The 13,559-nt window shown below is 45.1% G+C and overlaps 1 protein-coding gene across 1 annotated transcript in view; it reads left to right on the top strand.

The window, feature by feature from the left end:
• Positions 1-13,559, top strand: part of LOC124712362 (cell division control protein 42 homolog) — a 608,606-nt gene that overhangs the window by 150,070 nt on the left and 444,977 nt on the right. The gene's annotated exons all lie outside the window — the stretch shown is intronic.

Raw genomic sequence — 13,559 nt, 5'->3', positions numbered from 1 at the left:
ATGCACGGTATAATATTTGGCAACTAGTGCTAAACAATTGCAATAAAGTCATAAGATATTCAATTGACTCTTTTATCAAAACATGTTACGGCGTTTCGGGATTACACCCGTCTTCAGACATCACAAACTTGAAGTTTGGAGCAAGTTTGTGATGTCTGAAGACGGGTGTAATCCCGAAACGCCGTAACATGTTCTAATAAAAGAGTCAATTAAACATCTCATGACTTTATTGCGTTTGTGCAGCATTGGTTGCCAATTATTAACATAAAAATGATCGCAGGCCTCAGATGGGATTTTATGTCCTGTATATCATCCACGGTATACTTCAACCAACGGCGGCATGCGAACAGCTTACAGACTAGCCAGTTACGAAAGGCTTCCATCCTCAGCCCTATAGCTAATGATTTTGCCATTTTGGACTTCACATTAATCGCTCCGTTACCGTATTACAGTCCGCCCCTGGGTAGCTGAGTGGTCAGCGCGACAGAATGTCCATCCTAAGGTCCCGGGTTCGATTCCCGGCTGGGTCCGAGATTTTTCCGCTCAGGGACTGGGTGTTCTGTTGTCCTAATCATCATCATCATTTCATTCCCATCGGCGCGCAAGTCGCCGAAGTGGTGTCAAATCGAAAGACTTGCACTCGCCGAACGGTCTATCCGACCGGAGGTTCTAGTCACACGACATCTATTTACCGTATTACAATGACTACACTGCCGCAATACATCACGGATAAACTGCCGGATCTCAGTATCCAACGGACACAATATTTCGGCAGACGACCACGTTGCCATCATCGGGTGTGCTGATGAATCCTCAGCGCACCTGATGATGGCAACGTTCACCAGTCAGCTACTTCAACATGAAGAACGCCGGGGAAGCTGAATAATGACAACGGCTCCAATGTTTTCCTCGTCCCCCTGACCAGCTTTAAAACACCCTTCACTGCCGTTCTGCCCTCCTGCCGTTTGTGAGTGGTTATTGCACGCTGACTCGAACATAGGCTCAAAAGCTGCGACATGTCGCGAATAAAACAGTGACCCTTATATACAATAAGTTTCCTTTAATTTACGTCTATGGTCACAAAATTATCGTTAACAGATTACCGGTTTCGGTCTATAATGACCATCATCTGATCTTATAAAAACATAGTCCTAATGTACTGCAGCCATAGTGGTAGCAGTACATTAGGACTTCGTTTTTATAAAACAGATCTGATGATGGTCATTACAGATCCAAACTGGTAATCTGTTAACAAAAAGTTTGTGACCATAGACGTAAATTAAAGGAAACTTATCGAACATAGGCGATGGCCCCGTTGGGACTGGACCGTCTATATTTGACGTAGGAATCACGTAATTTTCCTTTGTGCAGCTAGTAACTGGTTGACGCGACTGCAAAAGTGTTAGGGGCTCCTACACATTATCGGTCAGGTCATATGTGAACTGTATGTGTATCCGCACGGTAATATAAATCTTAAAAAGCATTACATAGTTAAGTGTTTGTACAAAAAGACTTCAAAACTCACTATTAGCCCAACTGTAAGACAGTTGGAAAACGTTAATTGTAAATAATAAATGTGTATAGCTCATACGGCAACTGTTTCAGTCGCCGTTTCTTTAATTTCTACCCTTCATTTTCGTTCGCCGGAATTGCAACTGGAAAACGGTGCTAATCAAGATGACCTGATGTACAGTGTAGCCCAATGTAAATCAGTGCTTTAAACGCTCGTTGTATCTCGCGTACTTTCGCTAACCTCCTTCAATACTGAGAACTGATTTTAGGATGGCGTCTGCTGAGCAAATGATTACTTACGAATGATAGAAAAAAAATTCGAATGTAATTTCGCCGGAATTTCGAAACTGGCATCATTTGATACACTCGCAGCTGGCGGAGTGCTAAACAACGTCTGTGGATGACTGCGGAAAGTGGGCATGCATTTTGCATGTTCCCGTGGGAGTGCGGGGTTTTAGGAGATTGGACACCGCGCCGCACGCTGTCCGTCCCCACCAGTTGGTTCCCCCTCCCCTCCCGCATCCCTTCAAGACACCCCCACCCTCAGAGCTCTAATCCGCGAAGCAGCCGTTCTGTCTTCATTAACCCGGGGAGACAGATTGCGGGAGCTTCAATCTGCTAGTTTCGCCGCACCAGAGTTATAGCCCGCACCGAATTTACCGCTGGTGACGTCACCTCGGTCTTTTCACGGTCCATCGGATACCTTTCCCGTGTACTATTTATTACCAAGAGCTCCGTATGCCACAATCAGAGCTGTAAAAGAAAAGACGTAATTTCAGAGCGATGTATTCGGTATTGCCAAGACACATAAACGTAACGAAGTACTCGTTACACGCTATTCTGGTCACTGCACGTCGTAACTAATGTCGCTGGGTTAGCTGACAACTGGCGTGCGTTCAAATTTCAACTTTCTCAAGGAGCAAATCTAAAGTTTTCAGCTAATAATTATTCATTTATTGCGTACATTAGGATGCATCAACAGCTTGTAAACGTGAACTTTCTGCCACAGTATGTAAGTCTATAATTGACAGATTTTACATGCCTCAAAATTAAAAGCGTTCAGAATCATTATTTTAAACAAATGATTTGGCAAATGGAATATACTGATACAAAAGTTGACAACCCACTAAGAAAAAAGATAGAACTATTATCCATTGTCAAGACATACTAACAAAATGAAAACTGAAAAACACAAAATGAGAATTGACAGTCATTAGTTTGATGTTACGGTTTTACCAAATCGTTCGACACTGCTTGAAACGTTGCCACTACTATATTGTAAGCACTCAAGGGAATACAAAGTTCAGTAGGCCCACCATCTTTGTTTTCCTATCTTTTTTTGTGTGACGAATCTTCTATTAGCAGAGGTTGCCTGAAATTTGCGACTAGCAAAGCTCATTGGCAGGCGCCCAGCCATGCTTCCAGAAATACGCCCTTTTGACAAATCAAGTTCCTGGAATTCAATCTTGTCATTCGATATACCGGGTGATCAAAAAGTCAGTATAAATTTGAAAACGTAATAAACCACGGAATAATGTAGATAGAGAGGTAAAAATTGACACACATGCTTGGAATGACACGGGGTTTTATTAGAACAAAAAAAATTCACAAAATGTCCGACAGATGGCACTGAACAGCAAAACATCAGTGACTGCTACCGTGACGGGGTGAGAGGTCCGCCGATATGTTACAGAGTAGCATTATCCCCAGCCTGGCTGATAAACAACCGCTGGAACGTACGATGTTATGCAGGATGGCGGTCCACCCCATATTGCTAAACGCTTGAAAGATCTCTTGCGCACGTCGTTTGGTGACGATCGTGTGCTCAGCCGCCACTTTCGTCATGCTTAGCCTCCCAGGTCCCCAGACCTCAGTCCGTGCTATTATTGGCTTTGGGTTTAACTGAAGTCGCAAGTGTATGGTGATCTACCGACATCTCTAGGTATGCTGAAAGACAACATCCGACGCCAATGCCTCACCATAACTCCGGACATGCTTTACAGTGCTGGTCACAACATTATTCTTCGACTACAGCTATTGCTGAGGAATGATCTACATCTACATCTACATTGATACTCCGCAAGCCACCCAACGGTGTGTGGCGGAGGGCACTTTACGTGCCACTGTCATTACCTCCCTTTCCTGTTCCAGTCACGTATGGTTCGCGGGAAGAACGACTGTCTGAAAGCCTCCGTGCGCGCTCTAATCTCTCTAATTTTACATTCGTGATCTCCTCGGGAAGTATAAGTAGGGGGAAGCAATATATTCGATACCTCATCCAGAAACGCACCCTCTCGAAACCTGGCGAGCAAGCTACACCGCGATGCAGAGCGCCTCTCTTGCAGAGTCTGCCACTTGAGTTTATTAAACATCTCCGTAACGCTATCACGGTTACCAAATAACCCAGTGACGAAACGCGCCGCTCTTCTTTGGATCTTCTCTATCTCCTCCGTCAACCCGACCTGGTACGGATCCCACACTGATGAGCAACACTCAAGTATAGGTCGAACGAGTGTTTTGTAAGCCACCTCCTTTGTTGATGGACTACATTTTCTAAGCACTCTCCCAATGAATCTCAACCTGGTACCCGCCTTACCAACAATTAGTTTTATATGATCATTCCACTTCAAATCGTTCCGTACGCATACTCCCAGATATTTTACAGAAGTAACTGCTACCAGTGTTTGTTCCGCTATCATATAATCATACAATAAAGGATCCTTCTTTCTATGTATTCGCAATATATTACATTTGTCTATGTTAAGGGTCAGTTGCCACTCCCTGCACCAAGTGCCTATCCGCTGCAGATCTTCCTGTATTTCGCTACAATTTTCTAATGCAGCAACTTCTCTGTATACTACAGCATCATCCGCGAAAAGCCGCATGGAACTTCCGACACTATCTACTAAGTCATTTATATATATTGTGAAAAGCAATGGTCCCATAACACTCCCCTGTGGCACGCCAGAGGTTACTTTAACGTCTGTAGACGTCTCTCCATTGATAACAACATGCTGGTCGACATATTGACCATTTCGTGTAAAGAACATCATCTTTGCTTTGTCTTACGTTGTTATGTTAATTATTGCTATTCTGATCAGACGAAGCGCCATCTGTCGGACATTTTTTGAACTTTTGTATTTTTTTGATTCTAATAAAACCCTTTGTCATTCCAAGCATGTGTGTCAATTTGTACTTCCCTACCTACATTATTCCGTGATTTATTCAGTTTTCAAATTGATACTGACTTTTTGGTCACCCGGCATATCTGCGCATAAAGAATATTCCGTGTGCTTAATAGTATTTTCATTTTCATCCAGCCGCTTTTATTTCCAGCAGCATTCATTTTCTTTTATACATGCTCTTTAAGTCCTTTATCACAAAATCTGAACGTTACATTTCATAAACCACAGACTTATTTGCTATCAGTTGGTGGTTGCAGACGTGACTGTCTTGAGATTTTTGGACGTACACCGATAGACTGGCAGAGTGCTCAGCTATTTCGTCGAATGTGGGCGAAGTATCGTATTAGGACACGTCCTGTTTAGCATCGTCAGCACATTTTTCAATTTTTGTGATCTACACCACTTGGCCGCCATGCGACTACACATAGCCGGCCGCTGTGGCCGAGCGATTCTAGGCGCTTCAGTCTGGAACCGCGCGACCTCTACGGTCGCAGGTTCGAATCCTGCCTCGGGCGTGAATGTGTGTGATGTCCTTAGGTTAGTTTGGTTTAAGTAGTTCTAAGTTCTGGGGGACTGATGACCTCAGATGTTAAGTCCCATAGTGATCAGAGCCATTTGAACCATTTTTTTCGATTACACGTAAATGCCTTTTTGCTACACTGTCAAGTTGCGAGTAAAACTGTGCTATTGAATGCGTCATTGGAGTCAGATCTCTTTCCGGAATAAATTTTTCTCTTTTTCACGCGGATGAACAGTCACTGTGCCTATATTGGCGTCAATGAAGTAGTCAGTTGAATTCTCATCACCTTCCCGTCTAAGCGCTCTCTCTCTCTCTCTCTCTCTCTCTCTCTCTCCCTCTCTCTCTCTCTCTCTCTCTCTCTCTCTCTCATGATGCAGATTTTCTTGACCAGTTGATCAGCTTGTACTTTGGACAGACGTTGACAGATACAGGGATACGATGGTGGCTAAAGTCCTTGTTTGGACACCTGAATTCGATACCTCCTCGCCCACGCCCAGAGCTCTACGGAACGCCCCTCTCTCCGCTTCTCTCCACGTTTGGTGCAGGGAAAGCGGATCTGTTCGATCTAGTTCTCGCTTACCAAAGAAAGCGTAAGCTGGTAGTTAGGAGAAATTCTACGCGACACGTTCTCTTAGCGTCTACCGCTGTCAGAAAGCTCGACCGCCGAAAACACCACTGCAACTCCATTCACGGTATCATCCTTCAGTTCTCGGTCCGTGGGCGCACTTAAGGCCTTTAGTTGCACAATTAATGTCACCTCTGAAGTGGAACGTACGAGGTTCCTCACGTACGATCCAAGTACTATCTGAGGCGCTGCACTTCGCTGTGCTGTGCCCGAAGGATCAAAATGTGCTCCTTGTGTTGAACTACTGCAAGAACAGATTCGTATGTGGAATGTCGGCTTGCCGCCAAATAAAACTTTGCCTGTGTACGTGTTTCCCGTGATTCGACGATATGTGGAATTTCAAAAGACTGCATCCGCTGTTGGTAAACAAAGATGCGGGACAGCTAGTGTTTTAACTGAGAATTAACTAGACGAGTCAGCAGTGTCCTAGTAAGGAAATCAGATAAATCAATTGTGCCATTTAGCACTTCATACAGTTTCGTCAGTAGTATATACTTACACAGCAACGTACAAATTCAGACTGAAGCCGTGCAAAAGTAGCTCCAGCGCATCGACTGACCTATTCAGCTACATTTGCTCGGTCGGTCACAGTACTTAACGAGCTATTGCTATATGTTCGTGATGGAGCGGTTTATTCTGAAATACTCTCTTTTTATGTGATGAAATATGGCTGCATGTATCCACGTACGTGAACTGTCAGACCAAAAAACGTTGGAGCGCTGAGAATGCTAATCAGTTAACTAAAGAGTCTCTGCACGACGTGTAAACAGCAGCATGGTGCGCAGTTTTCCAACACGAGTCACTGGACCAATTTTTCTGCGCCAAGCAAATCGGAATGTGAGAAATATACAGCAACCCTCTATCACTGAACTAAGAGTTAACGACAACACCAAGCAAGATAACGCAAAAACACTCACAGCCAAAGCATCTGTACTATCAGTATTAAGAGGTTTTTTTTTTTATAACAGGAAAATTTGGAAAATAGGGCGACGTACGATCAACCTCCCCATCATGCACAGACGGAAATAGTCAACTCCGATACTGACGTCTAGCAACAGCATCTGAATTGTTCAGTCGAGGCACTACCATTACGATAAAAAGTTAGTCACACTTGAGCTACTGAATGTAAAGATGCCACTGAAAGGCATGTACAAGGGGCGTTCAGTAAGTAATGCAAAAATTTTTTGTGGAAGCAGATTGGTTTCATTCAGCATACCAATACACCATGTTGTGACCTACAATTTTGGCTACATAGCCCTATTTTAAAACACAATCGCCGTTGAATGCGAAGGCCTTACGCCACCTTACTGGGAGGGACTGTGTGCTCGAATGGCGCCACTCTATTGGTCGACGTCGGAGCCAACGTCTTGGTGCATCAGTAACCTCCCAATCAGGAAGTGCTGCTAGCCGTGGAGTGCATCCTTCATTGGGCCAAACAGATGGAAGTCGGAAGGTGAGAGCCGGCCTTTAGAGCGGATGAGGATGGGCGGTCCAATGAAGTTTTCTGAGCTGCCCTCGGTGGCACAGATTTGTTTCCGGCCTTGCATTGTTGTAGAGAAAGAAATGTTTGTTTCAATTTTTGTTTTTTCAGATTCTCGTGCGTAGTACAATACACTTCAGAGTTGATCGTTGCACTATAAGGGAGAACATCAAACACAATAACCCCTCCAGAGTCCTTGAAGACAGTCTCCATGTATTTGGACTTTTCATTGGGAGGAGAGATGGTGTGGCGCCACTCAATAGAGTGCCGTTTTGTTTCCGGTTCGAAGAGATGAACCCATGGTTCATCGCCTGTGACGTTCGACAAAAAATTGCCACGAGCAGCCTCGCAATGCGCAAGCAATTCCACACAGATGATCCTTTGTTGCTGGGTATGGTCTTACGTTAGACAAAGCGGACGAGTGTGCCAGCACTACCAACGGACGTACAGTTGACAGCGATTTGATTGTGATCCGTGGATCAACTCGAATGAGAGTGTCCGCACGTTCCAGAATTTCAGGGATCACAACTGTGTGCGGCTGCCCGGGCACGTGGGAGATAGCACAGGTTTGTGCGAACTTGTTGCGATGACGACAGATGCCTCGCTCAACGACTCTTCGTGCTTTTGTCCACGGCCAGGTCTCCGTACACATTCTGCAAGAGCCTGTGAGTATCTGCAATTCTCTGGTTTTTCGCCAAAAGAAACTCAATGACAGTTCTCGCTTGGAACGCAGGTCCGTTACAGGCGCCATTTTCAAGGCTATGTATAGCGTCGCCACTTATCGGAACTTCATGGAACCATCGGGTCTGAAACCGGAATGTTCGACGACTTTCCAAAACAAATTCCACATTTTTTCAGTCTCACCTGGCCAAGAAAAAACTGTGTTGCATTACTTATTGAACACCTGTCGTATAAAAATACTGAAAGAAAGTGATTTTACTCTCGCACCGAGAGCCAAGTATAAATGAACTGCACTTACGTTGAGTATTTAGTCTCCAGTATAAAACTACATTTCTTATTTTTTATAGCTATATATTTTTCATTAAATCCTTTGTTGGGCAGAGTCTTTCATTTGTAGCAAAGTGACACTGTAATATTATTAATAGAATCTACATTATAATAAGTCTGTTCTTGAATATTGAACCCAGTTGTTCTCTTTTAGCAAGAGTGTCTTAACCTGTCCTCTGGGCCCGTAGCGATGACTCACGGAGCATGCCAGTAATGTGATCTGTTTCGCCTGTATCCTGGCGGCGAGACATGGTGGAGTGCGTCGCACCCATCGTGGAGTAAATTCTGATCGTGATATTCGTGGGAGTATGACTGTGCTAAATGAGAAGCCCACAGCCGTATTCCATTTTGAGTTACGAATTATTATTCACTTAGATATTCCACACGAACTGTTGATGTACAGAACTACTAGACCCGATTATATCATCTTTGTCAAACTCATTACACACTTCAGAGAACAATGAAATCAACGCAGTACTTCGCCTATTATTCATTAGTCGTGTTGCGCTATATTTTTTTTTTTAGCCTTGACTTGATTTTAAGGTCTTTAAGTTTTGTTAATTCTCGGCGCACAAACCCCACCGTGCCACGCTCTTCTCTCCTATCCCATACCTCTGTGACGCGCACACGAATTTATAATTTGCGACGAGTCACAGTATCCCCAGAAATAAATTAAATCAGCTACGGTCCCCACGTTCTGACCAAGCTTTCCTGGAAGTTTTTCTTGGTTTGCAGATAACTACTGGAACTAGTAACTTCCTCCCATTTATTTGCAATTCGGAACCCACTCTCCCCCGCCAGTAGACGGCCTGGTATTGGCTGAACGAAACAGCAGCTCTATAATGAGCAGGATATAAACACGCAGCTCTGCTCCATGGAGTAGAGAATGAAAAGTGAAAAAATATATTAATAAGTAAATAAATAAGTAATTGCATGTTCGTCCATCTGTGGAACTCAATGCAGCAGCATATGTGGATGGTACTGATTCGACAAATCTTTGGTAGGTTTACATCTACACACTTACTCGGCGATCAACCGTACGGTGCGTGGCGGATGGTATCCTCTACCACCACTAGTTTTTCCTTTTCCTGTTCAATTCGCATATATAGCGAGAGAAAAGCGACTGTCTGTATACCTCCTTATGAGCCCTGATTTCTAGTATTTTGTCATCGTAGTCATTGCGCGAGATCTATGTTGGCGCAATAACAACGTTCTGCAGTCAGCTTCAAATGACGCTCCTCTGTTTTCAATTTTTTCAGTAGTGTTCCTCGAAGGGAACGTCACCCTCCCTTCAGGAATTACCATTTGAGTTACCGAAGCGTATCCGTAATACTTGCATCTTGTTCGCAACTATCGGAGACAAATGTAGCAGTCCGCCTCTGAATTGCCTCAATGTCTTCTTACTTTATATATGAAGATAGTAATTGTTCCGAAAGAACAGATACCATTGATGAGCGTGCAGCTTCTCTAGAATGAATAATTAATTGAAACCCTCAGCTGCCGATAGGTGTTGCTGATATACCTCGTTGGGGCCAGCTGAAAATGTGTGCCCCGACCGGGACTCGAACCCGGGATCTACTTGCATGGCAGACGCTCTACCCATCTGAGCCACCGAGGACACAGATGAATAGGACGACTGCAGGGCCTTATCCCTTGCACCCTTCCCGTATATAGATTGCGGACAGTTGGTAATGAGGGTCTCACGCAATCTATATACGGGAAGGGTGCAAGGGATAAGGCCCTGCAGTCGTCCTATTCATCTGTGTCCTCGGTGGCTCAGATGGGTAGAGCGTCTGCCATGCAAGTAGATCCCGGGTTCGAGTCCCGGTCGGGGCACACATTTTCAGCTGTCCCCATCAAGGTATATCAACAACACCTATCGGCAGCTGAGGGTTTCAATTACTTATCATTTCTTCTTACTTTGGTTCGATTTCACTTACCTACAGCACACTAGACTCGCATTCGGGAGGACGACGGTTCAATCCCGCGTCCGGCCATCCTGATTTAGGTTTTCCGTGATTTTCCTAAATCGCTCCAGGCAAATGCCGGGACGGTTCCTTGGAAAGGACACGGCCGACTTCCTTCCCCGTCCTTCCCTAATCCGATGAGACCGATGACCTCGCTGTTTGGTCTCTTCCCCCAAACAACCCAACCCAACTTACCCACAGCGACCAGCAGCTGTTGATTTGTAAGTACTGATGCCTGCTACACACTCCAGCAATACTCAGGAACAGGCCGCTCTAGCGTCCCATGTGCGGTCTTCTTTACAGATGAACCGCTGTTTCCTAAAATTCTCCCAATAAACCAAAGTCGACCATTCCCTACCACAGTTCTCACATGCTCGTTCCATTTCATATCGCTTTGCAAAGATAGGCGCAGGTATTTAAACATGTGTCAATCAGGACACTACTAATGTCGTATCCGAACATTTCAGCTTTGTTTTTCCTACTCATCCCCAATAACGTACATGTTTCTGGGCTTAGAAACAGCTGTCATTCATTACACCGACTAGAAATTTCATCCAAATCATCTTGTATCATCCTACTGCTACTCATCTTCGGCAGCTTTCTTTATACCGCAGCATCATTAGCAAACAACCACAGATTGATGCCCACCCTGTACGTTTGGTCATTTGTGTGTGTGTAGAACATAACAGCTGTCCTATCACACTTCCCTGGGGTATGCGGCACCATATGCCTACACAAGTCACATAATTTTCGTAGATTTCTGACAGGTGACTTCTGGGCGTGGAGCTGGCACCCGATAGCGCCCCAGATGTGTTATGCCAGGTTCGTATCAGGTACATTTGGTGGCCAAACCATTAACGTGCGTTAGCTGTCATGCTCGTCCAACCACTATAGCACAATTATGGACGTATGATACGGACCTTTACGTTGCTGGAAGATACCGTCGGCAAGGATATAAAGCATGAGGCGAAGCAGGTTGGCCGGCCGCTATGGCCGAGCGGTTGTAGGCGCCTCAGTTTGGAACCGCGCAGGTTCGAATCCTGCCTCGGCCATAGATGTGTGTGATGTCCTTCGGTTGGTTAGATTTAAGTAGTTCTAAGTTATAGGGGACTGATGAACTCAGATGTTAAGTCCTACAGTGCTCAGAGCCATATTTTTTTTTTTTAGGCAGGTGGTTCGCATAATGTTAACGTCGTCCGTTGCTGCCTTAAATTACTACCACAGATCCCACGGAAGCCCATGCAGAATCTCCCATAGGATAACAACTGCTCCCATCGGTCTGAGTCCGTGGCGTGGAGCATGTTTGCAGGAGCCGTCCATCTCGATTACTGCATATCCAGCCATCGACCTGGTGTAACAAGAAATGTGATTAATCGTTTCCATTGATTCTAGATCCCATGTGGATGATGCTGTGCTCACTGTAGTCATAATTTATGACGACGTTGTCTACATTGAAACACATAGGAATCGTCTGGTGTGCTCTGAACAGTGTGCCCCCAAACACTTACGCCTGCACAGCCATTGCATTCCGTCTTCAGACAGACTACAACACGTCGCTTATCATGTTTTACAGGATTGTCGAGCCAGCGACCGCTACGTTCTGTGATGAGTCGTGGACGTCCAACACCTTATCAGCTAATCTTGGTTTCGTCGAGCTTAACTCTGAAGTGTATTGTACTACCGTCGAGAATCTGAAGAAACAACTTCACCGTGTTCATCGGCACAAAAATTGAAACGAACTTCTTTTTCTATAAATGCTCACGACGGTAGTTCGCTAACGTCACTCACCTTCGACATTTCCGAGATGCTCGTTTCCAGATGCCAGGCTATAACAATGTAGAATTTTATCAAAGTCGGATATCGCAGTGGATTTTCCCGTTTGCAGCTCCTATGGTCGCTAGAATGACTCACAGTTTGCCTATGTTTCCCTTATATACACTTACTTTACACTGTCATGCCCCTGTAACGCCACTAGACGGTACTGAACCTACCGGAGGCCAGTGGTTAGTATTGGTTCAAGTGTATCTACACGTAATGAGTTGCGAGATTGACCTCTGTGGCTGCTTGTGACAGATGACAAGGTACAAACAGTATTGATTTGTCTGAAATTACTGAAATTTTAACAGCAAGAGCGAAACCTTTGTCACTGAACCTGAATGGTTTTACGAGGTGTGTTAAATAAGAAATGCAGCACTTTTTCTCAAAGCCGGCTGGTTTTATTCAGGATTCCAATACACCATGCTATTTTGTACTCTTTTTACTGCAAAACCCTATTTTGCAACATAATTTCTGTTCAACGTGTCTGCCTTACGCCACATTACTCGAGGGGCTTGTATGCCCGGATGGCCCACACTGTGCTATTGCACTAGTCGACGTCGGAGCTAACGTCTTGTTTTATAAATAAACTCTTCATCATCCATGTACTGCTTCCCGTGGAGTGAATACTCCACTAAGCCATATAGATGGAAGTCTGAACGTGCGAGATCCGGGCTGTAGCGCGGATGAGGAAGAAAAGTCCTTTGAGTGCCCCAGCTGGTGGACGAATCTATGAGTAGTAGCAACAGAGACATCCAGTTTAGTGCCAAGGTGTTTGGTTGTGCTGGCCTGAGTGGCCGAGCGGTTCTAGGCGCTACAGTCTGGAACCACGCAACCGCTACGGTCGCAGGTTCGAATCCTGCCTCGGGCTTGGATGTGTGTGATGTCCTCAGGTTAGTTAGGTTTAAGTAGTTCTGAGTTCTAGAGGACTGATGACCTCAGAAGTTACGTCCCATAATGCTCAGCCATTTGAACCATTTTTGTTTGGTTGTGATCGGTCGATCTCCTCGAATGAGTGTGTTCAAAATGGTTCAAATGGCTCTGAGCACTTAGGGACTTACCGTCTAAGGTCATCAGTCCCCTAGAACTCAGAACTACTTAAACCTAACTGACCTAAGTACATCACACTCATCCATGCCCTAGGCAGGATTCGAACCTGCGAGCGTAGCGTTCGCGCGGTTCCGGACTGTAGCGCCTAGAACCGCTCGGCCACGCATGAGTGTTGTCGCACGTTCCAACATTGCGGGAGTCACAGCTATGTGCAGCCGGCAAGCGAGAGATCGGACAGGTTTGTTTGACCTTATTGCGATGATGACACACGCCTCGCCCAGCGACTCACCGTGCTTTTCTTCACTTCTAGATCTCGTAGACATTCTGCAGGAGCCTATGAATATCTACATTGCTCTGATTTTCGGCCGAAAGAAACTGATAGCTCTTCGCTTCGAAC

Source organism: Schistocerca piceifrons, chromosome 8, assembly GCF_021461385.2.
Source record: "Schistocerca piceifrons isolate TAMUIC-IGC-003096 chromosome 8, iqSchPice1.1, whole genome shotgun sequence".
Taxonomy (NCBI): domain Eukaryota; kingdom Metazoa; phylum Arthropoda; class Insecta; order Orthoptera; family Acrididae; genus Schistocerca; species Schistocerca piceifrons.
This window is presented reverse-complemented; position numbering and strand designations above follow the sequence as displayed.